We start from the raw sequence: 12,978 nt of genomic DNA, 5'->3' as shown, positions 1-12,978 counted from the left end.
TTACCTGTCTTCCCATTGCTACTACCAGGAATTTTCAACAGAATTTCAGTTTGTACGAGTAAAATAGATGCATAATTTAATACAGTGCTGAGCACCATATAAGCAAGAAATTTTTACCAGAATCAAGGATGTCTTTCTTCCATTCCAGTTTTTGGGTTTCAAGTTTGTTAACAAGGCTAATGTGGGAACTGCAAATTCTTCCACAAATGGAACAGGTAGAACAGGTAGTGCCTGATGAGACAGGTTGGCGGGCAGTTCCTAAGGTAGCGTGTTCTTTCTCTCTTGTGTGTGGCTTTTGTGTGTTCCTAATGTGTGGATTCAAAGCTCACAATTCCATCTCAAATGTTTTCTCTCCAAATTGAATGGTCATGGGCCAGAATTTTCCAGCGGTTAAGGAGGATGTTGCATTTCTTCAAGAAGGTTTCAGTGCATCCTTGAAAATTTTCCACTATCCACCTAGTTATCTCTCCTTATGACAGAGCCTGGAATAGACCATCTGCTTTGGAAATCTGGTGTAGGGCATGTGATTGATAAAGCCTACACAACGAATAATCAACATTCTAACTAGGCTTCCATGCTGCAGATTTCACCTGGCAGAGGACACCGGTGTTGGTTTGCTTATCCTTCCAGTGAATTTAGAGGATTTTGTAGAAACCACATTGTTAATATCCCACCAGTGCCCTGAGATGCCGGCTGTAGATGGACCCCAAGTTCTCTGAAGTATAAAGGAGGGTAGCAGCACTGCTGCCCTGTATATGATTAGTTTGATTCTATGAGAACATGATCTTAAAATATAATTTTTTTCAATTGGTCATCCATATTGAAGGTGAAAGCATTGGAGACTTTCATCATTGATATCTGCCTTTAATAAATGGTATCAATTGAAATTTGGTAAATGGTCTGCATTTTCCAGGCTCTTGCCACAAAACTTCATTGTCAAGATGGGGTGGGGGGTGAGGAAAGAGTAGTGCAGCAAGGGCAGACGTCAAATGTAAAAACCCATTCTCCTGAATATATCCGTCAGAACTCATCAGCAATAGCACCACAAACATAAGTGTTATCTGCATACTGCACTCAACCACTGAAGTTTAAGTATCCTTGTTTCTGGAATCTAGCTAGTTCTGGAGATTTGCTGCAATCCTATGGGTTGTTTATTGGAGGTGAAATGGAATTCTGTGACAAGTATCGAAGCAATTACATAGCCTTGTTTGATTCCGGTCTTCCCTGACATTAGCTGTTGGAGAGTAGTTGGATGGTATCATGGCTTGACCAATTCAAAGCCATATCCAACTGAAAGATAATGTTTTTCACTTAGTGCAGCAATGCCAATATCAGTGAATTAGAGTTCCCAAGCTATGACAGCAGAGCGAATGTGGTTTTTCAGGAAGGTCCCAAATTCCATATTTTGGAATGGTAGATATTTGTATTTTTTTTAGTGTGGAGCACATCAGCCAACACAAGTTTTACAGAACAAGATCTTAATCCAGTGATAAAGTGTTACTGCATGTGTATTAATATTCACACACAGTGGACATATGTGTCCATGCTACCTGGTAGGTGTGCACTAGCTTGTTCTTACATGCATGCATATGGACACACCAAGGCTTACATAGATTACGTAGAGTGATTGCATAGTCTCTCCTAGGTATCAAAGCTTAATTATCTTGCAGGTCCTTATGATGACAAGATAGATGGACAGAAATAATTTTATTTGGTGGAGAACCCAGAAACATGAGCAAAATCTGAAAATTATTGACAAAGGATAATCAGGAAGCATTTCTTCACATACAAGTTAGAGGATGTTTAGAGTTCTTTAATAAAAAGAATGAACTAAAAAGTTGGTAAATATAGGCTTGTTAGTCCAATGGCTATTATTGAAAAAATGTTAAAATCAGATATCATGGAGCTGAGATTGCAGTTATTGGCAATATATAATTTGGAGGAAGGAAACATACTGTAGCCGATTTTGTTGATGATATAAAAGGAGGTGGGAAGACAAGTCGTGAGGACTAAACAAGAAAAAACTCTGGAGAGATATTCATTGATTAAGTGAATGGGCAAAAGTTGGCAAATTGTGTATAACATGGGAAAATGAAGTGGTTTACTTTATAAGGATGGATGAGAAAATGATTATTTAAATGAAGAAAAATAGTAGAAAATTATAGTACAAAAACTTTGGAGATCCTTCTGAATGAAATACAGAAAGCTAGTATATGGCTACAGCAGGCAATCTGGAAAGTTAGGTGGAATGCTGGTTTTTACATTGGGGGAATGAAGTACAAAGTAAAAAAGACATACCACAACTATACAAGCACGAGCATGGTCTCATCTACAGTACTGTGAACAGGTTTGGTCCCTTACTCAATGAAAAATGTAATATCATTGGAGACATTTCAGGTGTGATGCATTACAGTAATTCCAGGAATGTGCAGATTGTCTGATGAGGAAAGGTTGAACAGGTTAAATCTTAACCCAAGGTTAGAAGAATGAGAGACAATCTTTTTCAGATTCTTTGTAGAATAAATGCTGGGAGGACAATTTGCCCAGTGGAACAGTTAATGATCACAGGGCATAGGCACAAAATAAGGTGTGCCCATTTAGTTGTGAGAAAAAGATTTTTTTCCTCTCAAAGGGTAGTAAGTCTTTAGAGTTCACTTTAACTTCATTGTCATGAACAGCAGCGCTATACAAACATACATGTAAATTTACATAAATTACACAATTTACACAACAAAATAAGCTAAAATAAATATAACATTATCAGTGCAAGTTAAGAGAAAATAATAGAACAATTCTTAATCTTGGAAAGCTCTAGAGGCTTACTCCTTGAATATATTTAAAGCCGAGATTTTTGGTTAGTAAGAGAATCAAGTACTATGGAGAGAGAATGAGGCAGGACCTTCATGAATGATGGACAAATGAGAAGAGCCACATTGCCCATTTCATTCCTATTCCTTATGGTCTCTTCCCTCCTGTATGTTTCATCAGCAGGCACCTCAAAAGACTGGAGATCTACCATCAATGCTGTCCTTGTAAAATTCTGCAAATCCATTGGTAGGATAAACAAACCATCATAAGTTTCTTCCCTCAAGCCAGTGGCTCCTCTATTGAGCTTTATTTATATTCAGACCACATTGTTCACATGATTGACATCAGTGTACTCTACTCTGATCTCTGAACAGGAGATTACCAGTGGAACAGTACTGTGTGTAGCTTTCCTAATAAAGGATATACTTTGCATTAAGGAAATGCAGCAAAGATCACCATACTGGTTCCAAGGATAGTCGGTTTGACATAAGAAGAGAGATTGAAGGGACTTGGTTTGTAAGATCTGGAATTTAAAAGAATTGAAAGTTAACAAAATACTTAAAAGGCTTGACAGATGTGGGCATGATGTTTCTATTGGCTGAAAAATCTAGAACCAGGAATCACATTCTCAAAAATAAGGGATTAGTGATTTAGATTAATACACACAAAATGCTGGAGGAACTCAGCAGGTCAGGCAGCATCTACAGCGAGGAATAGAGCTGATGTTTTGGGCTGAGACCCTCCATCAGAGCATGTCAGCTTTTTATTCCTTCCATAGATATTGCCTGACCTTCTGAGTTCATCCAGCATTTTGTGAATATTACTCTGGATTTCCAGCACCTGCAGAATCTCTTGTGTGTATCAGTGATTTGAAGAACTTCCCATGCAGAGAGCAGTGAATATTTGGGGTTATCCAACCCAGATGACTGGAAACAGTCATTACTTTATTCAAAATAATCCATAGATTTCTGGGTATTTAAAGAGATAGTATAGAAAAAGTGCGAATGACGATAAGTATCAGTCATGATTCCGATAAAGCACAGAGCAGATTCAAAATTGTTCATTTCTAGTGCAGTTTTTATATTCTTCTGCTTCAAGGATGCTCTGTTCCAAAAGTGTAGCAGCCCCACCTACCCAAGAGAGTCACTGGCCTATCACTGCTCATAATGAAGTTGCGTTCAGAATGAGAACAGGAATCTTTGAAGTTGGTGCACATGACATTCCAATTAAAAGATGGGCAGAACACCATGTCCATCCCAACAAGCATCTCCTTCTCCACCTCTGGCAAAGCCTGTGGATCAGCTAGTGGTTTCATCAGCAACCCCAGAACCTAAAGAACTGGAATAGAAGCATGTCTTCATTGACATCAAGTAGAAAATTATTCTTTCCATTTCTATCATTTTATCTCCTGCAATTTTATTACCTTCAGCAATTATGAGATTCTATTTCCTTCATCAGTACAGTCTTGTTGGTCTTTTTCTCAGTTCACCACCTATAACTCTATTAAATCCACACTCAAAAACAAATCCACAAAAAACAAATTACCTGAAAAAGCAGGACTATTTGTTCCAAATATTTAACAGGATTGATTAAGCAACACACTGCCTCCTTCCTGAATTCCTCCTACTCTTTAGCCTTTGTGGTTGAAGGCAGTGTAGCCAATAGAGCATCTGTTAACATTTTTGATGAGTTAAAGGCCAAAACTGTAGGAAGGAAAATAACCTGATGGGATTTTAGTCTACAGGAGGTTACAAAGGCAGAAAACTTGAATTCTATTATAATGTAGGGTACTAAAAACAAAGATGGGAATTTTAAAGTCAGATCAGTACAGCAGAGCAGAATCATAAGCATGAGAAAATCTGCAGATGCTGGAAATCCAAAGCAACAACTACAAAATGCTGCAGGAACTCAGCAGGTCAGGCAGCAACTATGGAAATGAATAAATAGTCGACATTTTGGGCCAAGACACTTCATCAGGACTGTCCTGATGAAGGGTCTTGGCCCAAAACACCGACTATTTATTCCCTTCCAGGGTCACTGTCTGACCAGCTGAGCTCCTCCAGCATTCTGTGTGTATAGTGGAGCAGAATCAGGTGTGAATTAGGATAGGCTAAATTTTGAATGACCTCAAGTTTATGGACATTGGGTGACAGGAGGCGAACTATGGAGTCATTGGAATAGAGGGAATAAAGGTATGCATGTGGATTTCAGCAGCAAATGAATTGAAGGTACAGGCAGCATTGAGGCATGGTATGGAAGTGATCTTGCTAAAGGTCAGCAGTTGTGATATGATGCTCCATTTGGACTTACTTACAATGCCAAAGTTGGTTCAGTATGGTACTGATAGCATGTATCACTAACAGGAACTAAGAAGAAGGGACAGTACCATGCAAAACCCTTCGGCACATACTGTATATATAGCTAGGCTGCCTAGAGTGGAGAGCAAATTTGTAAATCTGACTGGAGCAAAGGATGTTGGGAATGTTGAGGATGGAGCACTGCAGGAGGGCTGTGGGACAGGTGGCGGAGAAAGAGTGCCTGGGGTGGGGGTGGATCGGGTGCAGACACACCCTGCCCTGAGTTACCAGGCAAGATCATTCGATTCCAAACAATTGATTTGTTGATCATTACAGAATGTCCCTCTGCTCCCTACTGTCTGTCTTCCCCTTTTCCCATCCATGATTCCTCTCTCCTTACCCTCTTCCCAATTTCAGTCCACAATAGAGACCTATTAAGTGGCAGCAGTACAGTGCAATATAGAAAATTACTACAGTACTGTGCTAAAGTCCTGGATATATATAAATATATATATATATATATATATATATATATATATGACTTTTGCACAGTACCGTATTTGGTTTTCCCAATTTACTGTTGAATGACAATTTGTTAACAAATTGTAAAAATTCAGACTTGTGCGGAAAAAGTGTTTTCTAATACTGTTTCTAAATGGTCTAGCTCTAGTTTTAATGTCTAAAATGTTACCTTGTTCTGGATTCCCCTTATTAAACAATAGTTTCTATAATAACTACTCTACTGAATGTCTTCATTATTTCAAAAATGATAAATTAGATTGCTTAACTGTAGACTCAAAAGAATAAAAGCAAAGATAATGTAACTTGCCTTCATTATTTATGGCACTAAGTCATATAACTATGGAAAATCTGTGCTCTACAATCAAAAGCCCAAAATTTTAGTCAACAATGAGGTGCCTACAGAGAAGTAAGGTCTTCCGTCAAACTGGGGGCTGAAATGTTCAAATACATTCAATGGAATACCAAAACTATTACAAGTTAATCAAATTCTTCAGAGGTTTGACAGTTTTAAAAAACTAACACTTTAAACACAAAACATTTAAATAAGCTCAAACAATAACAAGATGTAAAATTGTTAATGTATAATTCACATAATTAGGAGGATAATTTCAAACTTCCTACATCTAACTCTGCCTACCATTCACCTGCCAAATCATTTTCTTTGTATATTTCTTTCTGAGCCTTTTCACAGCTTTCTTTCCAAACCAGTTAAGCATAATTGTTAACAGTAATCCACAGAGTGGACTTTGTCCAAATCATTAATGTATCTGAATAATTAATAGCCAAGACGTAAGCACAGATCCCTTTGATGTTCCACTAGTTATACAATGCAATAAAAAATCCCATTCTATGTGACTGTCCATTAAACATTTTTTAATCACATGAGCTCTGGAGTCACTTATAAATGAAAATAGCTTCTATACATCCACTTGTTAAATCTTGTCTTAATTTTTGAGTCCTCTTACTGTTCTCCCTTTCTTAAAGAACCATATCTGTTCCATGTTTACTTTGAACTTTGATGTTTCCAAATGTTTTTTTTTCCTAACTCAAGTTATACTTTTGAAATTATTTCTATTTCCTCAAATACTTCAACGTGTTATTTTTGACTCTGGAACACCATAAGGTAGACATGAATTCAATATGACTTTAACAATCCTTTCTTCTTTTGTATTCCACGTCTTCGGTTGTGAGCCTCACCACCCATGCCATGCTTTCTTCTCACTGCTGCCATCAGCTAGAATGTACAACAAGAGCCATAGGATTCACATCACCAGGTTCAAGAACAGTCACTGCCTCTCAACCATCAGGCACTTGAACAAAAGGGAATAATTACACACATTTAAGGACTCTTTTATCTCATTATTTCATGCTCATTATTTATTGCAGTTCATTTACGGTTTACAGTTCCTGATGTTTACAGTTTACAGATCCTGCTTACAGTTACTGTTTTATAGATTTGCTAAGTATACCCATAGAAAAAGAACTTCAGGCTTGTATGTCATAATATGTATGTACTCTGATAATAAATTTTACTTTGAACTTTGAGCTCTGTATGTTATTCATACTTGTTATTAATTTATTGATTCATCTTGCTGCTTTTGTTGATTTTTACATAAATATTGTCATTCCCGTATCTTCCCCACAACCTTTCCTACCATTGAGGACATCTTCAAGAGATGGTGCTTGCCCATATTGTACATAAGACGTTAGGACATAGGAGCAGAATTAGGCTATTCATTCCTTCGAGACTGCTCTGCCATTTCAGCATGGCTGATTTATTATCCCTCTCAACCCCATTCTCCTGCTTTCTCCCTATAACCTTTGACGACCTGATTAATCAAAAACCTTTTGACCTCCAACTTAAATATACCCAATGAACTGGCCTGCATAGCTCTCTGTGGCAATGAATTCCACAGGCTCACTAACTGCTGGTTGAAGAATTTTTTCCTCATCTCTGTTCTAAATGTATGTCCCTCAATTCTCCTCCCACTAGAGGAGACGTCCTCCAAATACACTTTAACTAACCCTTTCATTCCTGGGATAATTCTCGTGAACCTCCTCTGGACCTTCTCCAATGCCAGCACATCTTTTTTTAGTTTAGGGTCTGAAAGCTGCTCACAATGTTCCAAACATTGCCTGACCGATGCTTTATAAAGCCTCAGTTTACAGCCTTGCTTTTGTATTCTAGTCCTCTCAAAATGAATGCTAACATTGCACTTGCCTCCCTTACTACTGACTTAAACTGCAACTTAACCTGTAGGGAATCCTGCACAAGGACTCCCAAGTCCCTTTGCACCTTTGATTTTTGAATTTTCTTCCCACTTAGAAAATAGTCTACATCTTTATTCCTCCTGCACAAGTGCACAGCCTACACTATATTCCATCTGCCACTGCTTTGCTCATTCTCCCAATCCTTCTAAGTCATTCCACAGACACCCTGCTTCTCAATACTACCTGCCCCTCCACCTATCTTCATATCATCTGCAAACTTGGCCACAGAGCCATCAATTCCTTCACCCAAATCATTGACATATAATGTAAAAAGAAGCCATCTCAACATGGACCCCAGCAGAACACTACTGGTCACAGGCAGCCAAACAGAAAAGGACCCTTTATTCCCACTCTTTGCTTCCAGCCAGTCAGCCAATCTTCCAATCATACTAGTAACTTTCTTGTAATACCATGGGCTCTTATCTTGTTAAGCAGCCTCATGTGTGGCACCCTGTCAAAGGCCTTCTGAAAATCCAAATAAACAGCATCCATTAACTTTCCTTTGTCTATCCACCCTGTTATTCCACCAAGTTTTGTCAGGCAAAATTTCCACTTGAGAAAACCATGCTGACTTTGTCCTATTTTATAATGTGCCACCAAGTAACCCAAATTCTCATCCTTAGTAATAGACACCAACACCTTTCCAACCACTGAAGTCAGGCTAACTGACCTATAATTTCTTTTCTTCTGCCTTCCTCCCTTCTTAAAGAGTGGAGTGACATTTGCAATTTTCCGGTTCTCCAGAACCATTCCAGAATCTAGTGAGTCTTGAAAGATCATTACTAATGCCTCCGCAATGTCCTCAGCTACCCCTTTCAGAACCCTGAGGTGTAATCCATCTGGTCCAGGCGTGGAGGCATTAGTAATGATCGTTCAAGATTCGCTAGATTCTGGAATGGTTCTGGAGAACTGGAAAATTGCAGAAGGACTAGAAGGCTCAACCACAAGCTTCTCTAGAAAGCCATCTCTGAGGCATTCCATAAATTCCCTCTCTTAGGACCAGCACCAACCTGATTTTCCCAATCTACCTGCATATTGAAATCCCCCATGATTAGCACAACATTGCCCTTTTTCCATGCCTTTTTTTAATCTCCCATTTAAATTTGTAGCCCACATCCTGGCTACTATTTGGTGTACTATTTGCGTTCACCAGCAACTTTGATGTATGTTGCTTGAATTTCCAGCATCTGCAGTATTCCTGTTGTTTACTATTTGGTGGTCTGTGTCTAACTACCATCAGGGCATTTTTACCCTTGCAGTTTCTTAACTCTACCCACTAAGGTTCTATGTCTTCCAGTTGTCTGTTTCCTTTTTCTCAGGATTTAATTTCATTTTTACCAAAAGAGCCACCCTACCCACTCTACCTGCCTGCCTGTCCTTTTAATATGTCCTTGGATATTAATTTGCCATCTATGATCTACTTTCAGCTACAACTCAGCTATGCCCACAATGTCATACTGGCCAATCTCTAACTGCACTACAAGATCAACTAATTTATTCTATATACTGTGTGCATTTAAATATAACATCTTCAGACCTGTATTTTTTCACCCTTTTGATTTTGGCCTGTTCTTACACTTTAACTCATCTCACTGACTGCAATTTTGCCATATCATCTGCTTGCCCTTCCTCACAGTCTCACTACACACTACATCTGGTTGTATACCAACAGCCCCATCCTCAACTCTATCACTCTGGTTCCTATCCACCTGCTAAATTAGTTTAAAACCTCCCCACAACTCCAGCAAAGCTGCTCACAAGATATGACCTGTTTAAACAGATCATATCTTCCCCAGGAGAGATCCCAAAGATGCAGAAATCAGTGCACAGTCTCTTCTCGATACTACCATTGGAGATATAGGAGCCTGAAAGTCCACACTCAACAATTCAGACATAGTTTCTTCCCTTCTGCCAGCAGATTTTTGAATGGACCATGAACCCTTGAACTACTCATTATTTGTTTTTTTAGCACTATTTATCTATGCAATAACTTATGGTAATTGTATATTTTTGCACTTTGTTGCTACTCAAAAATGACAGATTTCATTCCATTCAAGTCAGCAAAAGTAAATCTAATTCTGATTGTTTTCCCTTATTTAAACTTAAAATCTATTCATTCCTGCTACTAAAATGAATTTGTGATGGCTTTTTACCCATCCATGATAACAGATTATGGAGTTTCACCTGATGTGATCTTAAGTAAATTACTATTGTAGGGTTATATTATTCTGTTGATCCTCCACATTAATTATAAGCAAAAACTGGGCATCATCTGTAAATTTTGACCATATAAAGTCTGCAGTATATTTACTGCATTTGTATTCTCAACAGCTACCTTTTGTAGTATCCAATGTAGGGTAGCAATTTTAAATCATAATTGGTATTATTAGCAACTTCATGTTTGTTAATCTTTTGGTAATTTGTCAAAAGGCATGGAGAAAAGACCTAGTTTCTACCTTCACCCACTTTTCAAATGCCCCAATAATGAACCAGTAAAAATGAGAGAGCAGTTTGGTCAATTTCATCTATCATCGAAGACCTTATTAAGCTGAAATACACAGCAGTCCTTCATCTTTAACTGAAGATGATGGCACTTAATTGCCAAAAACGTGCTTATACAACTTAGGCAGCACATTGATAACAGACATCAAAAGTATGTGCATATCAGGAATATCAATTGATTGTAGATACTAGCTTGACATGGAGAAGAATAAACTTCCAGTTTACAAATTCAAATGATTTATTGATATAATGAATAATTGTGCTTTCTGCAATCATTCCACAGAACCCTATTTTTCATCTGGCCCAGGATTATAGATGACAAGTGATCATTGTGACAATCTTCATTGCTGAAAAGTGCCATACTTGTTCTGCAACAGTAAATCTCAGAAAATCGAAATATCATAGTCAGCAGATCAGGAATCATCTATAATAAAAAGAAAGAGTTAATATTTATTAACTGTTTCTGTCACTTGCAACTGAAAATTCTGTTGACATATACTACCTGGCCTTACAAATTAATGTTGATACTCAAATACAGTAAATGAGGGTAATCTGATCTTACTTTCAGATAAACTAGCAATATGATTGAAAATGAAACACAAAAGGGAAATCTGCCAAACAGAAATAAAAACAGAAAAATCAAGTCTGTCAGGCAGCATCTGTGGACAGTGAAACAGAGTCAAAATTTCAGGATGATGACCTATTTATTAACTTTAATTCTCTAAGACTCTGTCTAATTTGCTAACCACTTTCAACGTTTTATATTTTTATTCTACATTTCCAGCATCAGCAATTGATGCTTTCCAAGTGCCAGGAATGTTTGGGAAGTAGTTGAAACATTGCTTTCCAGCTGCCCACAAAGCCTTTTTTCTTTATTTCTCAACATAATTGAACTAAATTTTGATGAGTTGACACAAATGCTTAGTAAAAATAAAACAAAACACTATGGATACTAAATATAAAAGCATAAAGTGGTGGATATGGTCAATAGAACATGCAACACGCATAGAGATGCTGTCATTTAGATTTTCAGCCCCAATTTGAGCCTGTCCTTAGGCTCTTACATTATTGCAAATAAGCTGAATGCAAGCTTGAGGTACAGCTGCTCATCTTTCAGCTGAGCACATTACATCCTTTTGAACTCAACACCCAGTTCACCAGTTTCAAATAACAATTCTACCTCTTCCAGACGAAATGATTCTTTGCTTGTTCTATTACCATTCTCTATCTAGCACCACCATCCAATTTCCATGTGCTCTCTCCTGTGTTCTGCCCTACCATGTATCTTTCTCGAGTCCTGATGCAGGGTTTCGACCTGAACCAGTGACAGTTTCTTCTTCCCCCAAAAAATGTTGCTCGGCCTGTTCCACAAGCAGACCGTTTGTTGCTCCAGATTCCAGTCTTTTCTTTACCTTCCCTCACATCTATTTTTTAAAAACTTGATAATATCTATAAGCTTCATTTCTAATAAAAGATCATTAAGCTAAAAGATTAACACTATATCTCGCCCTGTAGTTACTGGCCAGTCTGCTGAATATCTCCAGTAATTTTTAAAATCAAAATAGGAAATGTGATATTGTAACTGGTAACATTTGAAAATAGAAATAAAATGCACAACAGAAATAAAATTATAAAGATAAGTTATCCTTGCAAATAACTTATCTTTATAATTTTTCATTGGTGAATTTCAAGACAGACTAGAGGAGGACAATAAGCATGATAAATAAAGCTTTGGCAATGAATTTACAATAAAGTCAGTAGTAGGTACTGCACTTAGTGTAATGCTTCCAAATAATGGATGTTGAAACATCTAAGAAATAATTACCTATAAAGCGATGACATTCCTATCAATTAAGAGTGATGGCTATTCTGAGCTATTGTGCTGCAAATCATGACTGAGATGTTAATTCCTTGTCAATTAATGGTTACCACCAACATGAACACTAGAATATCAATCACTACTAAAACTGTCATTTTCTTTTCAATTATTATTTTCCAATAAAGTGCAATAATGACATTATATTTACTTTTTCCAGGAACAACATGTAATTTCTTACAAACCACTCTTGTCTTGCTAACATTAGCTTTACTTGCTATCAATAATATTTCCCTCATAAGATTTCCAAAGGGTTGTTTAAGTATCTATAAATACTTTGAGAGAAGCTAACCAGTTCAATGCAAGTTTAATTTTTCACTAAAATTCCATGTATTGTTGGTTGAAAGGCACATATATTTAATGGATACTATATTACTTCATCTAGTGGCACATTTAACAACAAATTACATTTATATGTTAACTTTAATATAGAAAATTGTCAGAAACAACTTTGTCAAGATGCTACTTAAAATAATACTGAGACAGAATGGTAATTAGGAGAGACAGCAGATTGGTATCAACTGGAGAGACGAGGAGAATCTTGAAAAAGTGAGCATGAATGGAGGCTGGGAAGAATTAAGAAGGAATTTCCAGAATACAGAAGCTAATCGATAGAGATAAAGCCATCTGCAGGTGGACATGAAGAATGTATCAAAAGCCTGTCAAAGCAGCAGAGAGTTTTGGTCGGCTAGAGCAAATGGT

The sequence above is a fragment of the Mobula hypostoma genome, chromosome 14, assembly GCF_963921235.1.
Source record: "Mobula hypostoma chromosome 14, sMobHyp1.1, whole genome shotgun sequence".
NCBI lineage: Eukaryota > Metazoa > Chordata > Chondrichthyes > Myliobatiformes > Myliobatidae > Mobula > Mobula hypostoma.
Note: the sequence above shows the minus strand (reverse complement) of the source record.